Source organism: Acanthisitta chloris, unplaced genomic scaffold (genome assembly GCF_000695815.1).
Source record: "Acanthisitta chloris isolate BGI_N310 unplaced genomic scaffold, ASM69581v1 scaffold18710, whole genome shotgun sequence".
In the NCBI taxonomy this organism is placed as follows: Eukaryota; Metazoa; Chordata; class Aves; order Passeriformes; family Acanthisittidae; genus Acanthisitta; species Acanthisitta chloris.
In genome coordinates, this window is record NW_008650121.1 from 21120 (window position 1) to 28556 (window position 7437).

Sequence of the window (7437 nt, forward strand, 5' to 3'; positions counted from 1 at the left end):
GAGGGTAGGAATGTATCAGAGACTATTGATATGTTCTTAGAAAGAGATTGACCTCCTCTGCCAGATGCCATGCCCTCTGATCCCAATGTCTGCATGTGGCAGATTCCTGGCCCAAATGTTCCAAAAGAATAAAGGTATACAGTTTGGGAGTACCCAGCTCTTTCTGAAATGACTCATATCTGTGTCAGGATACAGGACACTGAATGACTTATTTCTATTTTGGAAGATATTCCAGAGCTGGTTTCAGTTCTGACCCCAATATACACCTCAGCTCAGCTCTACCAGTGGAAATAAATATGACAGCTTTTATACAGGGAGTCACGAGTATTTCAACTTATGCACTGATCGCCTGTGTGCATCACTGGTAGCTGCATACAGCATTTCCACATCATCTCATCATCTCTGAGTGACAGCCAGACAAAGACTGCATACCCAGAAGCAGATGGGAGGGACAGGAGTTTGTTTCCCAGATGTAGACACCTGGTGCCACCATAGGGATCCTGGTGTAGCCTACCTGGCCCTCCTGTAGGGCACAAATCCTGTACCATATCTGCTAGCTTTTTATTAATACCTTGGATATCCTAGCAACCCATAAATGATGCAAGACACCTGTGCTTAAGTGGCAGCTCCTCTTTTCACTGGTGCTTCTGAGAGATCCACTAGCAGCAATGGGCTCATTCTGCATACTCACCCATGCTGGGTCTGCAGTAAGCTAAAGCTCTGACTGCCCAAACTCAGCTCACAAGGACTCAGAATCCAGCTAAGCGGCCTGGAGGTACTACTTACTTTATAAAGAATGAGCAGGCTCATAAAAAAATCATGTAGAATAGACTCTTCTGGCCTACTCATCAGAGGAGGGGCTGAGTGCTCCACTACCAATGCAGAGTGCACATGTGACATGTTCATAAATGTGCCATTTATGTATAGACACTCACCCTCTCTCCCCAGCCAAACCCTCAGGCATCCTCCATGACAAATGCCACACACCAGCTATGGATTCTCATGGGACTGGCTCCACAGGAGTCATTTGTTGTGCTAAAGAAGAACAACCAGTCTGAGAGGTCAAGTCACTGCCACTCATTCACCAGCAGGACTTGCACCTTTATCTAAGCTATCCTCTCCAATGTTTTCAAGCAAGTTGTTGGCTGGGTCAGACCTGTATATTTTGAAGGACAGGACTTGTTTCACTTGCATTAGCAGTGAATTTGACCACAATCCCTTCTGCACCACTGTCTGCCATGTGGAGCAGCTGCTCTGACCCACCAAGTGGCATCCACTCCAGGAGACACCTACAACGTAAAGTGCTTGACTGGGCAGTCAAGAAAAATCATTAGATTGCCTCTCTTAAAGTTTTAAATTGAGATCTCAGCTGAGGGCTACAGTGTTTTGGTGGCCTTTACTAGCAAGTTTGCTAGTAAAGCAAACTTCTTTCTGAGCTTCAGAACCTCGATAGATATGATCCAGATAAGCCAGTACTGAGAAAAAAAAAGATGGAAAATTGCTCCCCTGAGGATATTCTGTTCTTAGACACAATAGGGAGAATGTTTCTGTCTTTCTCTCCTGGTAATTAGTCCTGGTTGAGGATCAGATTAAGCCAGTTAAGTCTAGGACCTCCCAGGGCCCTCTTTCTCCTTAAAGCCTGCAGATGAGAGCCACACAGACATTGCTTGGTGAAGGATTTGGTACTCTGTTAACCTCTAGCTGGAAGACTTGCATGGCTGCTTGCCACCAAGCAACCAAAAGCTACCACAGCATACATCCCTGCTGACTGTATTGAAACCTCAAAACATGGGCTTTGGCTTCTGAGAGCAGGAGGTGGAAATTAATTTCACTTCATATTTTTCTTTGTTAAAGTCCTGAAAACTGTGACTCACAAGAATTTTACAAAAACTACGTATTGCTGACATTTCTTTACAGGCATCTGAGAGAGAGGGATTTGCTTAGTACAGGGCACAGGATAAGAGTTAGCACAGAACTCCTGTTGCCTTGTGAAATTTGAAAACAGAGAAAGATCATCTGCATTTCAGAGCTTCCAGACAGACTGAACAGGGATCCTCAGATCTTATCCTCCTGCTTTTTCTTTGAAAAAATTATAGAAGTTAAAATAATGATTTTAAGGCCCAACAAAAAAAATCCATCAAAAACTTTATCTAATTCATAAATAAAATCTCCCAACTAGGACTCTGTAGTGCAAATAGAATGAGCAGCTCTTCAGCCATATCCCAAGCCAAAGCTGTGCATAGTCTGGTTGAGGAACCTGTTTATTGTTGTCCCAGGTGTCTGCCTGAGCCAGAGGATAGCCCTGTTATACTGGATGTTGTATTGACACATCTATCTCCTTCTTACCTCATCTTGTGTTTTTTTTTGACAGAGGCACTGGGCTGTGATCGTTCTCAAAGTTTGTCAGCAACCATAGCAGCTGTGCACCCTGCCTGTTCTGCCCAGCACTCTGCTCCACTGCTGGAGGATGATAAACACCCCCAAACTTTGATCAGCTCCTACTGCCCAACAAGGTGGTAACAAGCAGGGAGCTGACGTGGTCCCCTGTGATCCTCCCAGCCTGGGAGAGGAATGCTTCCCTTCCCCCGTGGGCTCTGTACTTTTAAACATTTGTTAAAATTTATTAGATGTGGTCTTCATTCTCAGCTGTGCCAGCATAGAGGCGGAAATCCGGGATGGGTGCAGGTGCCTCCAAAGGTTTCTCCTGGCATATTGTAAAAACTGAGCTTCAGTAAAGCAGCTGTGAGCAGCAGTGGTTCAAGGACAGGAGTTGTCACAAAAGCACAAACACGGACCTGATGGCCTGAGGCTGGTATGCTCTCAAAACAGTTTTAAAGTAAAGCTCTCCTGAGAGACTCTCCCCCTGAGGGATGCGCTCAGGTACGGACATGGATCAGCCTTCAGTGTTGGAGAGGAAGCTGTGCTGACGTGCCTCGTTTGGGGTTTGGAAGTTCAGAAAGGATCTGGTGCCTACCCCTCAGCTGAGATCTTGAACTGTCCCCACTGAAGGCTGTTTTGGAAAATGATGACCTAGATCCCCAGGTGCAGAGCCCTCTGGATAGAGTTCCTCTCCTGCTCAGGGAGACCCAGCAGGTACTGTACCTCAAAGGCCATGCCTTCATGTCTCGCTGCAGAGACCAGAAAGCAGGGACAAAGATGGGTGGCCTTGAACATGTTCATGGACTGGAAGCCTGATGCGGTAGCCTCAAATTGTGTACATGGACTTGCTTCCTAGACCTCCAGTGAGGAAGACAACCTTCTGAGGTGGAGGTGGAGGTGGGCGAGAATTGCCCAGAGAAGAGGAACCCGCAGCCTGCACTCATCTGCTGTGAGAACATCAAAGAATGTGAAGACATCGTTGGAAAAACCTATCTTGAGCATATATGTGACAACCGAAATAGAAAATGTGACAAGGTTTTCCAGTAGAATTTTGAAAGGAGTGTGTGGTGGTGTGAAGAAAGAGAAGTCGGTGTCATGTGGAAGGGTTTCCCTTTCCCTCAATAAAACAGGAAGACAGCCAGGTGGAAGGCAGCCCACAGAGCAGGAGGTGCAAATGAGGACCGAAGGAAGGATGCACTGGATTAAAAGCACAAGTGTTGGTACCATGTGTGTGTGGGGGGAGTGGTGTCGCTGTGACTTTTCCAGGAAGATTCCTTGAATGACCCAGAAACCCCACTGAGCATGTCTTGAAAACATTCTTCACTCAGGCCACGAGAAACAAGGCTTTAGGCATTCAAAACACGTCAAGGATTTCACAGCTGGGGGAAGTTTTTAAACAAATGAATCATCCCTCGCCCCAGAAATTCTGGGCTAGCAAGAAACTTATTTATTTGTTGATTAATTTATACTACAATTCTTCTCTGCCTATTCCTTGTTTGGTTTTGGTTTTTAGCTTAGATCACCTGACATATTCATGAAGAAAGAATATTTCCCCCCTCACCTCAGAATAGTTGAGCTTGGTATTCACCAATGAATGTCATATGTTCTGTGCTCCCTGAGGTTTCTCTACAATGATGTCTTAAACTGGCAAAGTAATCAGAAATACAGCAAGGAGGGGAGTACAGCAAAGGAAATTACAGTTCCTTTATGCAAGAGATGTGGGTGGCACTAAGTTTCTGGTTCCTGAACAATCACAGTGAGGTAAAAACATGAGCACAGAAGTGTCTCACTCAGCAGATAGTCCCCATGGGATCTCAGGGAGCCTCCATGAAGGGGACTCTTTGAAGGTTATCTGAGAGTGGGAGCTGGTCCATATTCCCTCAATGGAGAACGAGCAGATGCACAACTTGCTGTCGGAGGGGGCTAAAGCACAGGAGGGAGCAAAAGGGATGAGATGCCTCCTTTCAGACAGGGAGACAGGAGAAATCAAAGAATAGGCAGCAAACAGAATTGGAGACTGAGTTTAGTCTTAGGCCAGGGTCTGTCTGGATGAACACACCGGCAGTACGAGGCCATCCTGTCAGCTGTCTCGGCATGAGGAAATGCTAAATGGGCTGAGAAAACAGTAGCTTCTCTGGACCACAGAAAGGTCCTTACAGAGCAAGGGTGTGGCATACTGGCACTAGATAGCGTGAAGGAAGCCCAGCATCCACAAAATGCTTTTCATGCTGTGTTTGTGAGACCTTAATGTCCTGTCCTCTGCAGAAGGTAACAGGGCTTACACTCCAGTGGGCTTTGCCAACCCATCCTGCCACCAGGCAGGTGGGCTTAATGCTGCTACCCAGCATTAAACCAAGATTAAGTTCCCTTCTTTGTGGTTTTGATGAATGAGCAAGAGCAAGGGAATAAAGGAGTTGATTTATGATCCTCTGAGATTTATTCCTTCTCTGAGATGGGCAGGGTTTCTGCCCGTATGAACAGGAGGGGATATGGTGATTAATTCCCTGGCCTTTAATCTCTCACAGGTCCTACACAGGGTTTTGGTAGTGATGGTGTGTGTTTGCAGCAAGGATCTATCCGCATTGCAACAGATACCACCATATACACATGTTTTTAGAGAGCTGTTCTCTCTACATACCTATAAGAAAGCAAAATTATTATTCCTGTATGTGCTATGCTATCAGTTCAGTGTTGGTCAGAGCCAGCTCTCAAGACCAGCCCTGTCACACCATCTCCAATCTTGCCCCAGCCTGGCCCTGTGAAGTAGACTTTCTGTGAAGCAAGAAGTTCTGTCAGTCACTAAATTGTGCAGAACCAAAACCTTGTATGGACAGCATGAATGTATAGAGCTGATATTTCAGGCTAGCAGACATTTGGACCTGTTCAGCACAGATACTCACCTGCATAGCAGCAAGGACTGCTGCTGGCCAAGGAGTATCAGCTAAGGGTAGGTGAGTAGCAGACACCACAAATTAAGATGGCTGTTGCTAGCAGAGCTGGGTGGGAGAGCCCAGGAGAGAAGCAGCAGTCAGATTTACAGGCTTCAGGAGAAGTGAATACACTAAGGAGGGAAGCTGCAGATCAAGCATAAAGTATTTAAACAAGAGAAGGCAAGGACTGCTGCTGGCCAAGGAGTATCAGCTAAGGGTAGGTGAGTAGCAGACACCACAAATTAAGATGGCTGTTGCTAGCAGAGCTGGGTGGGAGAGCCCAGGAGAGAAGCAGCAGTCAGATTTACAGGCTTCAGGAGAAGTGAATACACTAAGGAGGGAAGCTGCAGATCAAGCATAAAGTATTTAAACAAGAGAAGGCATCCCAGCATCTGGTTTTTACTAGCATATTAGTACCTGATATTCATGTTCTCTGCGAGCCATCCAATTCACCAACCAATGAATATTACTAACCTTTCCTGTTGCAGAAAATACTATTGATGAATGAAAGAGAATGTCAAGAAAGTACTTTTTAATGGTTATTTATTTATATTGAATGGTACTAGAGCATTATTAAACATGATGTGAATAGTACAATATTGCACCATTGTCTTGTCTGCAGTGTAAGTGCTTACTCCTTTTCCAGGAAAACACAGTGGACTCTGTAGTGAAGAATGTATCCATTTTAGCTGTTTTCATTGCAAGGCTACTCACTTCAGTCTTCATCTAACCAAAATGTTACAAGAGAAATTCAAGCATCTACATTTCAGGTCCCCGAGACTGGTGCCTGCATTATGGAGATGAAGGAAAGAGGAGATAGGAGAATATAACCTAAACTCCATAGTCTCACTGCATCTCTTGCTGTCATTTTGGACATGATGACCATCCCCACTGAGATTGCTCTGCAAAGGTGCTGATGATGACTCAGAAGTGAGAGAGTGATGATCAAAACACCGGGCAAGCAGTCAGTTCTCCATCCCAGGGAGGGCAGAAGGGTGCCACAGGCTGTCTTAGTGAAATGCCAAGCTCCACTGCACAGTCCTGTGTAAGCAAGGCTGCTGCTGGCAGTGAGTGGGCTGCCTGATTCCTCTGGAGGTCTGCTGGGTGGCCTTACTGATGTTTGTTCTGCAGGGTGCACTGTTTCCATTCCAGCTCTTTTGGGCTAGGCAGCTCCTCCACACTGTCCTCTCCTCTGGGGAAGAGCCAAGATACACAGCAGTATGATAAGGCATAAGGGATCTCCTCCAGGAACATGGTGTCACGGTCTCTCCCAACTAGCTCTGGAGGACATGAAACCTCTTAATGCATTTTTCAATATCCTTCCTTGTGAAGGAGGATCAGGGCACTAAATGTCAGCTAAGGAAATAACTCTAGTCTCTTGGTTCTTGCTTCTGACTCCACACCAGAGGAGAAGGATGGGTTTATTTGACAGGATTCCACTGTTGGCTAATCAGCAAGCCTGGGAGGAGCTGGTAGGTCCGGGTCCTGTTTCTAGTGCTCTCACTGATTTACTCTGTCATTAAGCCAAGGTACATGACATCAGCTATCTGGATTTTTTAACAACAGGGGACCCACCTCCCAGAAACATGGAAGCAGTGTTAAGGCTCTTCTGAGGAAGCATTGTAAAAATTCAGCATGCTAGAGTACAAGCCAAATTCATACCTGTGTAATTAAAAAATCACATTCACAAAGATATTGTATAAAGTACAATGTGAAGTTTACAAGCCAAGATCCTGCAAAAGACTGAGAAAAAACTGCTGTGGCCAAAGTAAATCTACTCCATTAGAAAACACAATCACTCTCTGTCCCCACCCCCCCAAAAAAAATAGAGGGACAGCTCTGCTTGTCTTCAGTGACTGAAAAGCTTCTACAATGCCTGTACAAGGACTAATGCTCCCTTCCTCTTCCCTTAATGGAAATCCTGGGAACTGGAAGGGCAGTGAATAGGACACATTGACCAACATTGTATGAGCACCCAGCCTGGTATCACTCTGTTTACACCAGCTCTTCCTCCTCTTTTTGAGCCCTGCATTTTCAAGGCAAAGCTTCCCAAAGTCACTTTGCTGCATATTCAACAGGGATCTAGTGCGGGCCCCAGGAGACAGAGCATGGAGGAGAAGGAGAGAGG